This window comes from Tursiops truncatus, chromosome 6 (genome assembly GCF_011762595.2).
Source record: "Tursiops truncatus isolate mTurTru1 chromosome 6, mTurTru1.mat.Y, whole genome shotgun sequence".
Taxonomy (NCBI): domain Eukaryota; kingdom Metazoa; phylum Chordata; class Mammalia; order Artiodactyla; family Delphinidae; genus Tursiops; species Tursiops truncatus.
This window is the reverse complement of record NC_047039.1, coordinates 43946514-43967567: the sequence shown is the minus strand read 5'-3', so window position 1 is coordinate 43967567 and position 21054 is coordinate 43946514. Positions and strand designations below refer to the sequence as shown.

Sequence of the window (21054 nt, the reverse complement as noted above, 5' to 3'; positions counted from 1 at the left end):
TTTTTCATTGACCCATTGGTTTTTTAGTAGCATATTATTTAGTCTCCACATGTTCATTCTTTTCCCATTTTTCTTTCTGTAATTGATTTCTTGTTTCATTCTGGTGTAAATTTGTTGAGACTTGTTTTGTGGCCTATCAAGTGATCTATCCTGGAGAATGTTCCATGTGCACTTAACAAGAATGTATATTCCGCTGTTTTTAGATGGAATGTCCTGTAGATATCTATTAAGTCCAACTGGTTTATTGCATCATTTAAGACCACTGTTGCCTTACTGATTTTTTGATTTGTCCGTTAATGTTTAGGGGTGTTAAAGGTCCTTACACTTATTGTATTATTGTCAATTTCTCCCTTTATGACTGTTAGCATTTGCTTTATATATTTAGGTGCTCCTGTATTGGGTGCATATATGTTAACGAGTATAATATCTTCTTTTATTGATCCCTTTATCATTTATAATACCCTTCTTTGATTTTCATTATAGCCTTTGTTTTCAAGTGTATATTGTCTGATGGGATATTGCTGCTAGAGCAGACCCTCTCTCTTCCCTGCCTTGGGGGCAAGCCAACATGCACATGCTTCTCACAGGTGGAGTCCAGGCTTTGCCCAGCCCTCCTGTTAATCCCAGTGGTCCAACCAGCCAAGTGGGCTCATCTTAGGACACCAGGACTGGGGTGCCCAATCTGTGCTTCTTACCACTCACTTCCCAGGGTCAGAGTCCACCTCTGTATTCTCCCTGTTCCTGAGTCCCCTCCCAGGGACACAGACCCTGACTCCATCTGCTTTTCTTCCCTTCTTCCCTGATTACATGTATGTCTTTCTTACAGCTTTGGTTGTATAGAAGTCCTTCTGCCAATTTCCAGTTCATTTTCAGTGAGAATTGTTCCACATAGAGATGTACTTTTGATGTATTTGTCATGGGAGGTGAGCTCCATGTCCTCTTGCTCCACAATCTTGATTAACCTCCAAAACCTAAATATTTTTTATGCTTCTGAGAGAGCTTAAACTTTTCAAGGCTCAGCTGCATTTTAGTAAATTTGGTCTATTATCCTCACATCTTAAAATTCTGCAAATATTTAGGTAATTAACTTTTTTCCATTATAAGATTGCTGTTGTTCCCTAGATAGTATTTGTGATTGATTGTCATACAGTTTCCCAAACTTTAGGTTAATTTAATTTTGCTTAGAACTAAATAGGGGAATTATTTCTTTGAGAAAACTCTAGATGTAGATATGAAAGGCAATACTTATTCCTATTAATTATTATAATAAATTGATCAAAAAGAATATAACTTTATTAATTGCAAAACTCAGAGTTTTAGGATGAGGGTGACCGTGAATATGAGAAGCCCTCCAGAAGAATAATTGAAAATTTTATCAGTAGTCTGTGAATGTCCATACCCCTTCATCTATTTTTGACACATCTAGAACACTTAGTGGTCTTACGTATGTGATAGCTTGTTTTGGATCAATTGCAACCATGCAAGTGGAAGGTTTAAAAACTGGCCTTCCAACTAGGCCAGGTTATGTTTGTACTAGTTTTTTAAAACATTTTGAAAAATAAACATGAAACTTTCCAGTCCTCAAAGGCTTTGGGAATTCCCTGAAAAGATGTCATCATAGATGCCAGCTTCAAAAACAAAGTTTTGGAAGTAATTTTTGGAATTGATCATGTGACAACTGTCCCCTTAGCTATGAGTTTTACCAGTGAGGATTTTTCTGAGCAAAGCACTTCCAGTAGAGAAGTGTAAACCAGTGTATCCTTCTTGGATCTGGGGTTTGGGAAAAGTACCCACTGCTAGAACATACAGAAAGTGAAAACTAGGCTAGTGTGGAGAGTTTGAGGGGTAGAAAGGAGGAAAATCTAAATGCTAAAGAAGACAAGATGGAAGTGTAAAATTAGGAAAGACATCATCAGAAGCTACCCACAAACTCTTTGGGTCTCATTTACCCCATAATTGCTTATGTGTATAATTGCATATGTGTATAATTTGCTCGCCAGAGCAAACAAAGCAAAATCAGGTGGGCATTTTCACCTCACATTCTACACGTTATGCTTTGTTCTGTTTTTATACATTCTTTGGATCAAATACCCTGGGAAAGTGTCTGAATAAGTAATTCTAGGTTTTCCCACGAGAGTTCTGAAGTGGAAGAGTGTATTGGAGAAAAGAAAGAGAAAATGCAGAGACTGTGCATCCCCATGTAAAGGGGGCATCAACATGAAGATTTCCCCAACTTTTGTAGGGGAAAATTAAGATGGTCCTGGGATTTATTATTAATAGTTACATGGGGAAAGGTAAGAGTTAACATTTATTGAGCATCTTCTAGGTACCAGGCACTATTTTGAGCAATATGAACATAAACCAAAACAACTTGGGCCCTGTCCTCATTGAGGTATATTAGGAAAGAGAGGCAATGGCCAAGTAACTAGAAGTGTTTTGAGAGTTCCAGAAGCAAAGTACAGGGTACTAAGGAAATATATACAGAGTGAATTTAACCTAGTCTAGGAAGTCTGGGTAGTGTCACTAAGGAAGGATGGGTGCTAATTCATCAAAGAAATGGAGTTGTGAGGAAGGGAACCTTCCAGGCAGTCATACCCACCACCTCCATGAAGGAGAAAGGTAATAAGAAACACAAATATTGGGTGGGCCAAAATGTTGGTTTGTTTTTTTTCCATAAGATGGATCTAGTAGCACTTAGTTGTCTTTAACTTCATTTGAAACAATTTTATTAGATTGTGTGTGACAGCTGTCATATCAGTGGGCATTTAAAAAAAGACTTATCCAAATTGGTGAATTTTGTGTAGCCATTTTAATATTGAAGATGGAAAAAAAAGCAACATTTTCAGCATATTATGCTTTATTATTTCAAAAAAGGTAAAAACACAACTGAAATGCACAAAAAGATTTGTGCAGTGTATGGGGAAGGTGCTGTGACTGACTGGACATGTCAGAAGTGGTTTGTGAAGTTTCGTGCTGGAGATTTCGTGCTGGAGATTTCGTGCTGGAGATTTCGTGCTGGAGACGATGCTTCACGGTCGGGTAGACCAGTTGAAGTTGCTAGCAATCAAATCAAAACAATAATTGAGAACAATCAACATTATACCATGCAGGAGAGAGCCAACATACTCAAAATATCCAAATCAAGCACTGAAAATGATTTGCACCAGCTTGGTTATGTTAATCACTTTGATGTTTGAGTTCAACGTAAGTTAAGGAAAAAAACCCTTTTGACCATATTTCCGCATGTGATTCTCTACTGAAATGTAATGAAAACATTCGTCTTTGAAACAAATTGTGATGGGTGATGAAAGGTGGATACTGTACAACAATGTGGAATGGAAGAGATCGTGGGGCAAGTGAAATGAACCACCACCAACCAAACCAAAGGCCGGTCTTCATCCCAAGACAGTGATGTTGTGTATATGGTGGGATTAGAAGGGAGTACTCTATTATGAGCTCCTTCTGGAAAACCAAATGATTAATTCCATTAAGGACTGCTCTCAGTTAGACCAACTGAAAGTGGCACTCGATGAAAAGCATCTGGAATTAGTCAACAGAAAATGCATAATCTTCCATCAGGATAATGCAAGACCACATGTTTCTTTGATGACCAGGCAAAAACTGTTACGGCTTCGATGAGAAGTTCTGATTCATCTGCCGTATTCACCAGACATTGCACCTTCAGATTTCCATTTATTTCGGTCTTTACAAAATTCTCTTAATGGAAAAATTGTCAATTCCCTGGAAGACTGTAAAAGGCACTTGGAAGAGTTCTTTGCTCAAAAAGATAAAAAGTTTTGGGAAGATAGAATTATGAAGTTGCCTGAAAAATGGTAGAAGGTAGTGGAACAAAAAGGTGAATATGTTGTTCAGTAAAATTATTGGTGAAAATAAAAAATGTATCTTTTACTTAAAAAACCGAAGGCATTTTTTGGCCCACTCAACATACGAATGCAAACTGTAAAAAGCTATAAAGAAAACCAATGAACACCATGATAGGAGGACCTATTTGATAAAGTGGTCTGAGAAGACCTCTTGGAGAAAGTGAAACTTGCAATGAAATCTGAAGAATGAGAAGGAACCAGCTATAAGAGCAGGGAGTAAGGTGATTCAGGTGGAGAAAACAGGACATGAGAAGGCCTTGATAGGAGACACTCCTTGGTAGATGTAAGGAACTGAAAGTAGGTCAGAGTCCCTGAGCATGCAGTGTTAGGAGAGTAACATGAGATGGAAATGAAAGGAAAGCAGGGCCAGGTTTAGCAGGCATGATAAACTCTATATAGCCAGAGTCATTGGGGAGTTTTTGACAGGTGGCTTGACAGCATGCATAGAGAATTCACAATAACTCTGGAAGATGAGGAAATTGAGGCTACGAAAAATTAAATAGATTTCTAAATGTTTTGTGCACTGTAAATGACAGAGTCAGCTTTTGAACCTACACCTATTTAACCCCAAAGCTCATGCTCATTGGGAAGGTTATCTGTAAGTGAATCATTTAGACTAATGATTGACAAGGAAGACCCCTGAGAGAAACATATTCAGAAAGAACTTCTGTATTTTTCAAAATCCCTGCTCTATAGAGAAAGACACTGTGAATAGGCACTCTTAGATGCTTGTGAACTGATTGTACCCAGATCGAATGCTAGAGGAAGAATAAACTCTACAACAAAACAAAACCAACCAAAACCACCCCAAAAGCCCATACACAGATGATCTCTAAGTTCTCTTTATTAATTCAAATATATGAAGGCAAAAAAAGACATTTTTTAGACTGAGCAGTGTTCTCAAATTTTATAAATGCGAAATGAAATAGATTCTTCCCTCCTTTCTCTTTTGTAGCCCATTTGTCACTTATTTCCTGTTCTATTTAAATATTGTCTTGGCTTTTGGAGTCCCCTGAAATTATGTTGTGTTCTTTATTGATAGTGACAGTCAAGTAGCTAGTGAGCTGGCATCTGCTTCCCAATTCCCCATCTCTATTGGCACAGAAGGGAGTCCTTCACTGGACACCTTGGAAGAATGATTGGACATGGAGTGAGGTCATGGTCAATGAATAGCTCGTAGAGATACACTTTTTAATCCCTTACTCCAAGGTAGTTTTGTTACTTTCCTCAGTTGCCTTCTTGAAGAATCCATCTGGTTAAGAAATTTCCAATGATCATTTTCCAGAGTCTTTGAAGAAAGAAGAATAGATTAAATCATTAGATAGGAGAAAAGGGTTTAAACTGAAAACACGGCCTAATCATTGTGGTGAACACCGTCTGTTCGCTGGTGATCTGGGCAAGTAAGGGAGTCCTGGAGACCTGACAGCTGGCTGACAGACTTCTGAATGAGTAAGGAAATTTTCCAGTTCATCTGTGGAGAATTTAGTCCGACATTACAGCATTAGGCTACCCATCTGCAGCCTGCAATTGGTGCAGACAAGAAAATCACTATTACTTTGTGGAGACAAGCCACAAATCTGGAATAAGGAAGACTGGCATGCCTGTTTGGGGTTGGCAGGGCTGAGGTTTAGTCTATTGTTGCAGGCCTGCCTTGCCAAAGGAGAGTAAGAGTCCGATTGCATTAGGCACTCATCACACACAATGTCTTAGAATGGACAGAATGCGTGGAATGAACTGAGAAACCTTGACTTTATGAAGGCTATTGTCCACACTCCCTTACTTGTTGTTTGTGCCCTTCCTAATGGGCTTTATCTTTTCCCTCTAAAGGCCATTTATTACTCGAGTTGGATGGCTGTTTTGATGCTGATATCAGTTTATGGGTTATTATATATCCATTTGCAAATCATGACTAAAAAGGGGAAACTCTGGAATGCAAAACACTCCATATGCCCATAAATCACAAACTGAATCAAAATTGGCAACATGAAAGTGATTGTGTTGGGAGTTTGAAAGCCTCAGCCATACATCCTTTATTGAACTTCTGATATTGTATGCTGCATTACTTGGGGGATTGCAAAGGAAATAAAGACTATGGAAGAATATATGTACAGAAAAGAATTTAGAGGTCATGCAGTCCAAACTGCCATCTCAAATAGAACTCTGGTTCCTTACCATTGAACCTGTGTTTTAAAGGAGGATAGCTAAAACAATAAGAGCCTATGTGTTGGCCCAAATAGAGCAAATAAAATGTGGCCTTAATTTTTTATATATATATTTTGGCAAGGTTGATTCATTGATTCTAAAATAGTTTTATTATTTTTTCACTTATATTAGTAATAGTATAAGTGGTTGCAATTTATTGAGCTCTTACCAGATAAGTTACTTTACAAGCAATGTATCATTAATGCTCACAAAACTCTATAAGGTAAATACTATCATTTGTTCCACTAAAAATATATAAAGGTTTTTAATTTCACCTAGATTTCATGACTTGCCAAAGATCAAAGAGATAGAAGTGGACAGAACCAAGATTTAAAGCCAGGTTGAAGAGCCTCGGCTTATCTCTACATGGGAGGAGAAAGTAGATGTAGAGCCATAAGAACGAGATAAATGCCTTTTCCAGCACTTAAATGTTGAATAAACTATGATAAGACTTTTCCACTCTCTGAGACTCAATTTACTCATTTGAAATGGCAAAAATTGTGGCCTGTCAACACACAAGGTGGTTGGGATGAACATACAACATAATGTATGTGAACAGACATTAACCTCCATTGTGTTCAGCACTTATAATAAGACATGGTGGAGACCACAGACAACCCAGCCTAGTGTGGGAAGAAATAAGCATGATTACATTGTAATGAGGTAATTGTCATGGTATCAAGAGAAGGAGAAACAACAAATACTGTCCGGAGAGGTTGAAGATTACTTTATAGAATAAGCAATGTCTTAGATTTTTGTCACATGGAGAAGCAGGCTCATGTCTGACCAAGAAAACATCATGAGAAGGAGAGATGAGAAGGACATGTTATGTTAGGATAAAGATAATTTTTAAAGTATTTTAAAATAAACTATTTTAGATTTACACAAGAATTGTGAACATAGCCCAGAGTTCTCATGTGTACCCTGTACCCAGATTTTCTTAATATCTTAGTATGATAAAATTGTCATACTAATTTGTCATATTAATTAATGAAATAATATTGACAAATCATTAACTAAAGTCAATACATTATTCTAATTTCCATATTTTTTACCTAACATCTTTTTTCTGTTCTGGGATCCAATCCAGGATACTACATCACATTTAATCTTGTTTCTTTAGTCTCCTTTTGGCTGTGACTGTGTGTTTCCTTGTTTTTGATGACCTTAAAAGTTTTTGAGGAGTACTAGTTAGGCAGTTTGTAGCATATCCCCCATTTGGGATTTGTCTGATGTTATCTTTGATAGACATTATCAATATGTCTGTGATTTTTTATATTAATCTTGATCATCTAGCTTCATCAGTGTTATGTTTCTCCACTATGGTATTTTTTCCTTTTCTCCATTTTTCATACTGTACTTCTAAGAAGAAAGTCACTATACACAGCCCTACTAAAAGAGTGAAGAATTATACTCCACCTCCTTGAGAGTGAAGTAGCTACATAATTTGAAACTGTTTTGCATGGGTGATTTTTCTGTTATCCTCACTTATTCAATCGATCATATATATGTATATAAAATCAGTATGAACCCATGGAAATTTATCTTATACTTTGGATTATAATACAATACTCCTTTATTTGTTGCTTAAATTGGTCCAGCTTTGCCACTGGGAGTTCCTTCAGTGGGCTCCTGTATCTCTTTGGTTTACTCCTCTCATTATGTTTTCTTCCCCATATTTTCTTTCTGACACTACTCAATGCTCTAGGCTCATCTTGTATACTTTGTATGTTTCCTATTTGTGTCCTAGCATCAGCCATTTCTCCAAGGATGCCTGGTTCCTTTTATTGGAGATTGGTATTAGAAATCAGGATCTGGGTGCTAGGTACACTTGTTGCTACTGTGACATCATTGCTGCTAGGTGTCTCAGCTGACAGAGAAAGAAAAAAAATATGTATAAATTAACCCGTTGTAGATATTTAGAAATATTTTTATATGTAACCATCTTATCAATACTGAGCTGAGCATGAGTTCATACTGATGTGCCAAACTCTCGTCCATACAACATGGCTCATTCTAACATTCTCTTGTAGATTCTTTGGGATTTTTGACATAGACAGTCATGTCAAATAACAAGTTTCACTTCTTCCTTTCTAACATGTATAACTTTCGTATGTTTTTCTTGTTACATTGCATTAGCTAGAACTTCCATTAAGATATTGAACAAGAACAGTGATAAGAGGACATCTGTGCCTTGTTCCTGATCTTAGGGAGGAAGCATCTAGCCTCTCATCATTAAGTATAACACAGAACGTAGGTTTTTCTAGTTGTTCTTTGTCAAGCTGAGAAAGTTCTCTCCTATTATTCCTAGTTGTCTGACTTAAAAAAAAAAATCATGATTGGACGTTAGATTTTATCAAATGCTTTTTTGGTGTAGATTGATATGATCATGTGATTTTTTTCTTCTTTAGCCTTTTGGCTATAGATGGAGTACATTGATTGATTTTCGAATGTTGAGTCATCTTTGCATACCTGAAATGAATTCTACTTGGATGTCATGTTTAATTCTTTTTAAACATTATTGGATACAATTTGCTAATATTTTATTGATGACTTTGCATGTAAATTTATGTATTATTATCTGTAGTTTTCTTTTTTGTAATGTTTTTATCTGGTTTTGTTGTTAGGGCTATGTTGGCCTTTATAAAATGAGTTAGAAAGTCTTTCCTCTGCTTTTATTGTTTGAAAGAGATTATGGAGAGTCAGTGTTCTTTCTTCCTTAAATGTTTTGTAGAATGCACCAGTAAAACCATTTGGGCCTGGTACTTTTCTTTTCGGAATTTTATTAATTATTAATATAATTTCTTTAATAGGGTTTTTTCAAGTTACGTCGCCATGTGTGAATTTTAGTAGTTTATGTCTTTCAGGGAAATGGTCCATTTCATCTAAGTTATTCAATTTGTGGGCACAGAGTTGTTCATAGTACTCCTTTGTTATCCTTTTAATATACATGATATGAACACTCTTTTCTTTCTGATATTGTTAATTTGTGTCTTCTTTATTCTTTGTTACCAATTTTATTGAAATTTTCAAAGAACCAGTTTTTGGTTTTACTGATATTTGTCCATCATTTGCCTGTCTTAAATTTTAGTGATTTATGCTCTAATTTTTATTATTTCTTTCTCCATGCTTTATGCTTAAATTATTCTAGTTTCCTAAGGAGGAAGATTAGGTTATTGATTTTCTACCTTTGTTATCTTCTAATATGTGATTTTAACACTATAATTTTTCTCTAATTACCTCTTTTGCCATATTCCACACATTTTGATAAATTGTGTTTAAATTTTCAACTAGTTCAAATATATAAAAATTTCTCTTGAGTATTCATTGACCCATGTGTTATTTAGAAGTCTATTGTTTTTAAATGACTGGGATTTTCTAGCTATATTTCTCTTACTAATTTCTAGTTTAAGTCCATTGTGGTTTGAAAACACAGTTTGTGTAGTTTGTTCTATTTTGGTTAGGTGTTTTATGGCCAGTGATGTTAAGCTCAGCTATATCCTTACTCCTATTCTGCCAGTTGATCTATTACTAACAGAAGTGTGTTGAAATCTATAAATCTAGTAGTAGATTTATCTAATTTTCCTTTTAGTTCTATTAATTTTTGCCTCATATGTTTTACTGCTTTCTTATTAGGTACATGTTTAGGATTGTTATGTATTCTTAGAGAATTGATCAGTTTATCATTATGTAATGCCTCTCTTTATCCCTGATAATCTTCCTTTTTCTGAATGTAGATTTGTCAGAAATTAGTATGGCTACTTCTGCTTTCTTGGATTAGTGTTAGCATGGTATGTTTTTCTCAATCTCTTTACTTTTAACTTGTGTCTCTTTATATTTAATGTGGTTTTCAAATAGACAATATATGGTTAGGTCTTGTGTTGTTTATCCAGTTTGACAATGTAGGTGTTTAATAGGTGTATTCAGACCATTCACATTTAAAGTAATTATTGATATAATTGTGTTAACATCTACTGTGTTTGTATCTGTTGTCTATTGTCACTTGTTTGTTTTTCCCTCCTTTTTTTCTGTTTTCTCTAGTCTTAAAATGGAATCATATAAAATGTTCAGTAATCTCCTCTCAGCATTACAGTTATACTTCTTTTCAAATTGTTTATTGACCTACAGTTTACATATACACTTTTTAACAATCTAACTCCACCTTCAAAACTATACTGATTCACAAGTTGTATAGGTATTTTATAACAGAATATTGCCGTTTCCTCCCTTATATACTTTGTGATACTGTTTTCATTTATTTCACTTAGCCACATGGTACAATCATCCAATAAATTGTTACTCTTATGACTTAAAACTGTTATCTTTTTAAAAATTTTTTATACTGGAGTATAGTTGATTAACAATGTTGTGTTAGTTTCAGGTGTACAGCAAAGTGATTCAGTTATACATTTACACGTATCTATTCTTTTTCAAATTCTTTTCCCATTAAAGTTATTACAGAATATTGAGCGGAGTTCCCTGTGCTATACAGTAGGTCCTTGTTGGTTATTTTAAATATAGCAGTGTGTACATGTCAATCCCAAACTCCCAATCAATCCCCACTCCAACCTTCTCCCCAGTAACCACAAGCTTATTCTCTAAGTCTGTGAGTCTGTTCACCCCAACCTTCTCCCCAGTAACTACAGGCTTATTTCTGTAAGTCTGTGAGTCTGTTCACCCCAACCTTCTCCCCAGTAACCACAAGCTTATTCTCTAAGTCTGTGAGTCTGTTTCTGTTTTGTAAATTTCATTTGTATCATTTTTTTTAGATTCTGCATGTAAGCAATATCATATGATATTTGTCTTTCTCTGTCTGACTTACTTCACTTAGCATGATAATCTCTAGGTCCATCCATGTTGCTGCAAATGGCATTATTTCATTCTTTTTAAAGGCTGAGTAATATTCCATTGTATACATGTACCACATCTTCTTTATCCATTCATCTGTTGATGGACATTTAGGTTGATTCCATGTCTTGGCTCTTGTAAACAGCACTGCAATGAACATTGGGGTGCATGTATACATTTGAACCAAGTTTTTCTCTGGACATATGCCTAGGGGTGGGATTGCTGGATCATATGGTAGCTCTATTTTTAGTTTTTTAAGGAACCACCATACTGTTCTCCATAGTGGCTGTACCAATTTACATTCCCACCAACAGTGTAGGAGAGTTCCCTCTTCTCCCCACCCTCTCCAGCATTTACTGTTTATAGACTTTGTTGATGACCATTCTGACTGGTGTGAGGTGAAATCTCATTGTAGTTTTTATTCGCATTTCTCTAATAATTAGTGATGTTGAACATCTTTTCCTGTGGCTCTTGGCTATCTGTATGTCATCTTTGGCGAAGTGTCTATTTAGGTCTTCTGCCCATATTTGACTGGGTTGTTTGTTTTTATGGTATTGAACCGCATGAGCTCTTTGTAAATTTTGGAGACTAATCCTTTGTCAGTCACATCATTTGCAAATGTTTTCTCCCATTCTGTTGGTTGTCTTTTCGTTTTGTTTATGGTTTCCTTTGCTGTGCAAAAGCTTCTGAGTTTAATTACGTCACATTTGTTTATTTTTGTTTTTATTTCCATTACTCTGGGAGATGAATCAAAAAATGTATTGCTGTGATTTATGTCAGAGAGTGTTCTGCCTATGTTTTCCTCTAAGAGTTTTAGAGTGTCTAGTCTTACATTTAAGTCTTTAATCCATTTGGAGTTTATTTTTGTGTATGGTGTTAAGGAGTGTTCTAATGTCATTCTTTTACATGTAGCTGTCCAGTTTTCCCAGCACCACTTATTGAAGAGACTGTCTTTCCTTCATTGTATAGTCTTGCCTCCTTTGTTGTAGATTCATTGACCACAGGTGTGTGAGTTTATCTCTGGGCTTTCTATCCTGTTCCACTGATCTATATTTCTGTTTTTGTGCCAGTATCATATTGTTTTGATTACTGTAGATTTGTAATATAGTCTGAAGTCAGGGATCCTGATTCCTCCAGCTCCATTTTTTTTCTCAGGATTGCTTTAGCTATCTGGGGTCTTTTGTATCTCCATACAAATTCTAAAATTTTTTTGTTCTAGTTCTGTGAAAAAATGCCATTGATAATTTGATAGGTATTGCATTGAATCTGTAGATTGCCTTGGGTAGGATAGTCATTTTGTCAGTATTTACTCCTGCAATCCAAGAACATGATATATCTTTCCATCTTTGTGTTGTCTTTGATGTTTTCTTCAGCATCTTATAGTTTTCAGAGTACAGGTCTTTTGTCTCCTTAAGTAGGTTTATACCTAGGTATTTTATTCTTTTTGATGTGATGGTAAATGGGATTGTTTCTTTAATTTCTCTTTCTTATCTATCATTGTTAGTATATAGAAATGCAATAGATTTCTGTGTATTAATTATGTATCTTGTCATTTTGCCAAATTCATTGATGAGCTCTAGTAGTTTTCTGGTAGCATTTTTAAGATTTTCTATGTATAGTATCATACTGCAAACAGTGACAGTTTTACTTCTTTTCCAATTTGGATTCTTTTTATTTCTTCTTCTTCTCTGATTGCCGTGGCTAGGGCTTCCAAAACTATGTTGAACAAAAGTTGCGAAAATGAACATCCTTGTCTTATTCCTGATCTTAGAGGAAATGTTTTCAGCTTTTCACCATTGAGTATGATGTTAGCTGTAGGTTTGTCATATATGGCTTTTATTATGTTGAGGTATGTTCCTTTTATGCCTGCTTTCTAGAGAGTTTTTATTATAAATGGGTGTTGAATTTTGTTAAAAGCTTTTTCTGCCTTTATTGAAATGATCATATGGTTTCTATTCAATTTGTTGATGTGGTGTATCACACTGATTGATTTGCAGATATTGAAAAATCCTTGTATCCCTGGGATAGTGAGATCAAGTGTATGATCATGGTGTATGATCCTTTTAATGTATTTTTGAATTCAGATTGCTAGTATTTTGTTGAGGATTTTTATGCCTATGTTCATCAGTGATATTGGCCTGTAATTTTCTTTTTCGTGTGTATGGTTTCTTTGCCTGGTTTTGGTATCAGGGTGATAGTGGCCTTGTAGAATGAGTTTGGGAGTATTCCTTCCTCTTCAATTCTTTTGAATAGTTTTAGAGGGATAGGTGTTAATTGATTTAAAAGATAAGTTTTTTTTTTAAGAATAAGAAAAGCAAAATTATTTTTTCTCTCTCTTGTCTTTAGGGAGATCCAAATTTCTGACCTGTATTATCTACTTTCTGCATGAAAATCTTTTTTTGGATTTCAGGGCAAGTCTGATGATGAATCCCCTCAGTTTTAGCTTGTCTTGGAAATTCCATATTTCTTCTTCCCTTATAAAGAATGATTTCACTTAATATAGAATTATAGATTGGAGGTTTTCTCTTTCAACACTTCAAATATTTCACTCCAGTCTCTTCTTTATTATATGATTTCCAATGAGAAGTCCACTGTCATTCTTATACTTGCCCCTCTATTCATAAGTTTTTACTTTTTCCCCTCTGATATCTTTAAGATTTTCTTATTGTATTCAGTCTTCTACAGTTTTAATGTGATATGCCTAGGGGTGTGTGTGTGTGTGTGTGTGCGCGCGCATGTGAATGGGGGGAGGTGGTTTATCATTATTTTACTTTGTGTTTGTTGAGCTTCCTGGACCTGTGGTTTGGTATCTGTCATCAGTTTTGAAGGTACTTGGAAAATTCAGTTGCGTTCAATTATGTGTTCATTACACCTTTTGAAATTGTCTCACAGTTTCTACACATTCCATTCTGTTTTTTAAATTCATTGTTCTCTTTGCACTTCAGTTAATAATTTCTTTTGACCTATCTGCAAAAATCACTGGTTCATTCCTCAGCTGTGCCAAGTTTATCGATAAATCCATCAAGTACTTTCTTCATTTCTGTTCTACTTTTTGTGATTTCTAGAATTTCCTTTTGATTCTTTCTTGGATTATACATCTTGCTTACATTACCCATGTGTTCTTGCATGTTGTCATTAAAATCCTTAACATATGAATCATAGTTATTTTAAATTCCCTTTCTGATAGTCCCCAAATCCATGGTTTATCTAGTTCTTGTTCTGATGATTGCTTTAGCTCTTACAACTGTTTTTTCTCTCATATATCTTATAATTTGTTGCTGATGAAAGTTAGATGTGTTTCAGGTTAAAACATAAATAATAGGTAATGGAATTGAGGTATATAGGTATTTGGTTTGAGAATTTATGTAAGCTGGTTAGGAGTTTGGTTGTGTTTAATATTTGCTCCAGCTTTAGGTGCTAAAGTCTTCACATTCCTCTAGTGTCTGCATTTTTGTCTCCCTATTTGACTTTGGGCTTCCATAAGTACTCCACCTTTCAGAGTTTGTGTCTTGCTGCTCATTCAGCTGCAATCCACTGTTATTATACTGGAGCCCTGTTTGTCTTGTGGTATTTTATGGGGAAGGGGGAGCATTCTATAATCTTTAGATTAAATCTGTTTTGCACAGCCTGTGTCTTGGGGCTGTGACTTTCATAAGTGTTTTTCCATTGGTGTAGCTTTCCTCCAATACCCCACTTTCAACTGTTTTTTCTTGGCTGCAGCATTCTCAATCTATTTTTTTGAGGCCTGGTCCCCTGTTCACTATGTTTTCATATCCTTAGGTTAGACCAGAAGGCTAGAAGTGACTGGAGTGAGAGGCATGCACTTCCCCAGCAGGAAAAGTGTTCTAGAAGGCTTTTCACCTGGAGTGTAGATCTTTATTATGGAGAAATCTCTAGCCATATTTCACAGTAATTACTCTTTCCTTCCCCCTGCCAGAGCCATGATGGGATCTTTCTCAGATCTTCACCATGAGAACCTGGTGAGTTTCCAGGTAGTAAAACCCATGAAAGTGTGTCCTCTAGCCCCTAAGACTGCAGTCTTCAGGAGTTTCTCACTCTCCAGCTATTCCACCCACAGCCTCCAGCAGTTCATCAAAATGCCATTTAAGTATTACTACCAATTCATGGCTCCAGTGGGTTTCTGATCCAGGTAAGAAGATCTTGGCTGTGTGTCTCTGGATGAGCCTATTTCTCCAGCTTTCAGTATTATAGTTTCCCCTGCAACCTCAGTTCTCTCTGATGGTCCCAAGAAAGTAATTTTCAGTTTTTCCAGGTTTTAATTGTTATAAGGACAGGAATGATAACTTCTAAGCTCTTTACTCTGTTGGAGTTGAAACTGAGAGTCCAAGGAGACAATTTTCCCATGGCTGGAACATAGGAGTTATAACTAAGGTAAGGGAGGCAAGGCAAGGAAAATAGGTGTGGTCATGCTTCTCCAAGGCTTTTTGTGCCATGCTGAAAGTTTGGACTATGTGCTGAAGGTCAGAAATGTGAAACCACAGAAGAGTTTTGGCTGGGTAGTGACACAGCTGGAAGGATTACACTGATGTTAGAGTAGGAGTGCTTCTCCTGGGGACCAGAGGCACAGATATGATCTGGTGAGACACAATTGCGTGACACAAATGTATCCCATTTAGGTATCTTAGGTGCATTTGATGTTATTGTTATTTCAACAGGGCACAGTCACTGTTTACTTTAATTGAACTAGAAAGAAAGCTTTTTGTGTTCTGTTCTGCACTGCTTTCCCAATGACCTGGACATAGCACATACTTAAGCAGCAATTGAACTGAGTCAGCTGAATCATTCAGGAGTCTCAATGCAATTCCAGCCCAAGTTACCTATAGCGGCTATGTTGTTAGAAATATAGGTTAGAGGTAGATTTATATATTATTCTCTAAAACCTTTATAAAGTCATGTTAATTTCATACTTTGGGGTAAAAAGGAGGCAAAAAGGGATAGTTCCTGTCCTGCTGCTTTTTCGGGGACAATTATGTGCAAAGCTCTGGAGAAGACAATTTATAACAGCATATATATTTATGCTGTTAATTTAACACAAATGATTTCATACACATGAATCAACAGTTCTGATATAGTGGTACATTTTCCTAGCCAAGCCCAGGAAATCATTGTATCAATGATTAGGCAGGTATGCAGTTATCTATAATACCAATCAGATTGTGATGAATGAGAAAATACTAATGAGGTAATAAAAGCAATGTAAGTACCTTCCTTTGAGTTTTAACTATGTAGCCAAGACCTATGCTAAGTGTTTTGTATCCATGATCACAGTCAATCTTTACAGTAACTCTGACATGTTGATATGATTATACCCACTTTATAAAAGAGAAATAGGAGGTTCAGAGTCCTTAAGTGTTTTGTCCAAGGTCAGAGTGAGCAGAGGAACCAGGATTGGAAATGAGATCTTTCTGGCTCCCAAGCTTTTACTTCCATCTGTTCACTCTACATTAAGGTATGGGAACACAGAAAGTGTGATTAATTCTATCTGGATGAGTAAGAAAAGCTTCACAGAGAAGGTGGCATTTAAACTAGATTTTGACAGAGGAGTTGGATACTGCCAGGATGAAAATGAAGAAAGAATCATATAAAACAGAAGAAAGAACAAGGGAAAAGTTATGGAAGAGTTCAAGGTTGATGAAACGTGTGGTATGGCAGGAGCGTGGTACATGGATGGGATCTGTGGGTAAAGAGGCCTGACCTGGATGGGGCTGAAAATAGAAGATGAAGGGCATTTGCTGCCATGCTAAGGCATGAATTATGAACCATGGAGGGATTTTGGAACATAAGAGTTAGTGACCTGATAAAATCTGGGTTTTATCAAGGTTATGCTGGAGGCATGTGGAAGATGAAGTGCAGGGAAGCAAGCCTGGAGGCAGGGAGATCTTTTTGAAAGCTGTTATGAAATACAGGAAAAAGAAGTTAAAGATCTATTTCTTAATAAGTCAAAAAAGTAAAATAAATAAATAAATCTATCTATCTATCTATCTATCTATATATATATATATATATACAGGATCAGAATACTTTAAGTTTCTTTATAAGAAGAAACTTTTGATTCCCCTGAAATTTCTAACAATTCAAGCGCTCAGCTATAAGTTGAAATGGTTTCAATGCCTGGGTGACAGAAGAATTAATCCCAGGCTCCATGTTCTGAATACTAGAGAGGAAGTCCTCCAATTTCTCCTGAATTCAACACAAAAAAGAACAAAAAATATTGTTCCAGATTAGTCATGCCCAGGGTATTAGTCAACATTCACTTATTATTTTAGAGATTAATTACTCAGTTTCTGCACTGTGCTAGGTATTCCTTTATTGAAGGAATTTATTGAGCACCTGCTAGATATCAAGCACTGTGGTAGGCATTAGAGAAAGAGTGGTGAACAACATAGATATGGAGTCTGCTTCCAGAGGGTTTATTATCTAACAGATTTGGGGTGTGGTAGGAAAATGCCCCAACTTTGAGAAAAAAAAAAGCATACCAAAGTTTAAAAAAACACAGAGCCAAATTCTTTCCAGAGCTGATCTCATTCTGCATGCATACATTATTTGTTCCCTACTCTTTTGTATCCAAACCACTGCCCTCTTCTTCTGGTTTACTATTTCTTTCAGGTTTTCTTCAGATGTGGCAAGTTTTGGGCCCATTACTTTGCTATGTAGCTCATACCTTGATCCATGTTACTCAGGCTGTCTACTAACTATCATGAGCTGACTGACCTGGTCAAAGGATCCTCTTATAAACAGAAAACTCCCTTCTCCTCCCTCAAGGTAGACTCCTGGTTCTTGGCACTAGACACTTAATCTTGATGGTCTTCAGACTCATGTTGTTTTCCTTAAATGACACTGGAGCTCAGGATCCTAAACTTTGAAAGTTAAAATATGCCTGCTAATCACAATATCTTTTTACACCCATTTTTGTGAAAATTTAAATAAATTCCATTCTTCCAAAATGTTACAATCCTAAAATGTGTTTAGAAAGAACAGCTAATAAAGCCCATTTCTGTGATAGAAGGAAGTCAAAACAAATCTCATGTTTAATCCATGTCTTTGAAGTTCTTTTACAAAACACAGACACATTTCTTTGTTAGTGATCAGGCTAGAAGGGGTGTGAAAACAAAATGTAGCATAGAACTGAGGTGAGAAGTTTGGGTAAAATCCAGACATTCATTAGTAAGTATCAATGAAATATTGCACAGAACTGGTCATAAGGGACTTCTGCATTTCTGGAGAGGTCAGTGATGGAAATGAATAGTGGGCAGAGTCTGAGAAAATGGTTAAGCCGATTATCTGTCACAGGAAAGTACAGATTCCCTCAGCCAAGACCTCTTTTAATTGGCAACTGGTCTGTTTGGGATTGGATCAGCCTCTCATCAAGTAAAGGCAGACCATCATAGATGGGCCATCTGCTCCATTTCCTGCACAATGGCACTTGTTCAGTTCTTACCTTTAGAACCTGCTCCTCTTGATGAGATAAACAATATGTTTGAAGCACCAGAGATGCTGTGCAGCTTAGCAGAGAAATGATGTTTTATGAAGTGTCATCCTGTGCAGCCATCTGCAGAGAATCACATTTGACCATCCTTGGGGACTATTCCATTAATCCTGAGTTCTGATTCCATCCACTGAAAACTGTCAATTTTTTCTTGTTTTAAAAATAGCATACTTCACTGCCCCTTTTCTTAGATGGAAAAAGGGTTTTCTATTATACAGTGACTCATGGATAAAAGTCAGAGTTACTAGAGATGAATTATTTAATGAGAATATGATATAAAAAATGATAATGCCTCAAGAGTTAGTTATAAATCTCTTTTCTGCCTCCTGTGAATTATTGGGAAATATGAACTACCCCACCTCAAGATTAGCTAGGAATTGAGGCAGTATAAATAAATGTTATAAAAAGACTTGTACTTACATTGGTCATTAACACATAATTTAAAACATGTAAAAAGCTTAATTTCTACAAATGATGTAGTGAAATATATATAGTATTTAACACCGACAGTAAATGCATTTTGTCATTTTAATCCACTTCTGTATGTATATATTCTTAAAACAGATATTTTGTCACATAACCATAATACTATTATTACACCTAAAAAAGACCCCAATAATTCCCTAATAGCTTAGAATGCCTAATCCATGTTAAAATGTCTTCAGTGGTATAAAAAATATGTTTTTAGTTATTTTTTCTCAAAAAAAGATTTACTCATTGCATATGGTTGTTATGGCTCTTAAGCATCTCCTTAACTATTAGTCTAGAATAGTCTTTCTTTCCCTTTTTTCTCACATGCCATTGACTTGTTGAAAAAATTGGACCAGTTGTCTTTTACGACTGGATTTACTTACAGTGGCACAATTTTACTTGCTCCTGCATGATCCACATTATGGCAGAATGAACTTAGATATAAAGGCATGACTGGATCACATTAAATTTTTTCCCTAAACCTCATAAATGGTACTGTGTACCTCAAATTCACAGCTAGAAACATATAAAATGTCCAGTATTCTAATGTTTGGTAATGCTGAATGCTTCTTGGTCACTTCAACTTTTCTCTTAATAGTTTTACTGTGCATTCATGACAATTTTTTGAAAATGTTTTTTCAAACTTGCAAAATGGCGAGTTTCTAATTCTAACATTCCTCATGTGTTTGTTAGCTATAAGTATTCTATATAGAAAAATTGCCAATCATCTACTTCGTCAAGAGGGTATGAGCTATGGTGGACTTGGTTTCAATCTTTTCCCAGAGAACTTCCTCCTTCCTTTTTGTGGGTAATGGGAATTAGAGATCACAATCTGGGTTCTAGGGTTGCTCATTGCGCCTCACTTTCCACTGCTTCCAGGTCTTCTTTAAAACAAAAGAGATGAACTAATTTTACATTAATATTTCTAATTCAATTTTGAGATGTAGGGTTTTTATTTCTAGGACTTTTGTCTCTCAAACTGAAAATCCTTATTCTCACCAACATTAAAACAATTACTTACTCAACTTATCCAAGTACCTATAATGGTTTAAAAATAGAAAAACTAATAGTAGTACTAAAATTAAGCCTACAGAATATAGTTAAAAATCTCCATTTTCCTAGTTAGGAATAAGAAGTTAGCATTAGTTTCTCACATACACACACACACACACACACAGATGCATCTTAATTTCCTTTTCTGTGTTCTCTTCATATCTCTTGTCAATTTTTGTATTAAGAACTTGATCATTTTCTTCTCAATTATGAGTGCTTGAAATAATAAGGATATCAAAACTCTAAGTTGCAAACATTCTTCTAAGTTTGTCATTAATCTTTTTTTTTTTGAAGTGAACATAACCTCAAGATTTTATTGTCTTCATAGTAAAACAAGAGGTGAAACTTAGAATTGGATCACTTGGCCCTCTATTTTCTTATCTCCTCCCAGTTCAAAATGCTTACATCTCTCTTAGATCTGCAGCTGGGCTCAACACATTCAAGCCTGAGCACAATATTCTTTATAGTTTTAGCCTTTTTCTGGAAAACTGGCTTAGTCCGCCTACCATAATAATTCAGCTTCCTGTCAAATCCTCCTTCCCTGGGCATATAGAAAATCCTTACCTTTTTGTGTACGGTGCCACTTTGTGGGGTTGGTGCTTGCCATATGTCTTACAGAAAGTCCAGCGAGTTTTAGGAACATTTACCATGTTGGTTGGGACACTATCATCATGGAAAGAAAGCTCATCTACTTTTTCACTCTGTATATAGTGTTTCATTATGCAAATTTTTTAGTTTTTAATTTTGATGTAGTTAAATTTGTCAAGTCGTTCCTCTGTTGCTTCTAGATTTTGAATCAGAGGAAAATTATATCTGCCCTTGCCTTATAAAGGAATGCATTCATGTTTTTTCCTCCTATGTAGTTTCTTATTCTGATCCCCTTAATATTCATACAGGTGTACAGTGTGAAGAACAGACTCAGTTTTATCTTTTTCCATATGGCTCCTCAGTCGGCACAGCACTGTTTTATTAAAATCTATTTTAGACCTTTACTTCTGGATGGAATGGACTGGCTTGTGTCTTGATAAGACAAAAACAGTAGAATAAAAGTGATAATAATATATGGAGACGCAAGAGGAAGGAGATATG

The 21054-nt window shown here is 35.8% G+C and overlaps 1 pseudogene; it reads right to left on the bottom strand.

The window, feature by feature from the left end:
• Positions 1–20311: 20311 nt before the first annotated feature.
• Positions 20312–20615, bottom strand: LOC101331242 (large ribosomal subunit protein eL42-like; annotated as a pseudogene).
• Between the last annotated feature and the right edge of the window lie 439 nt (positions 20616–21054).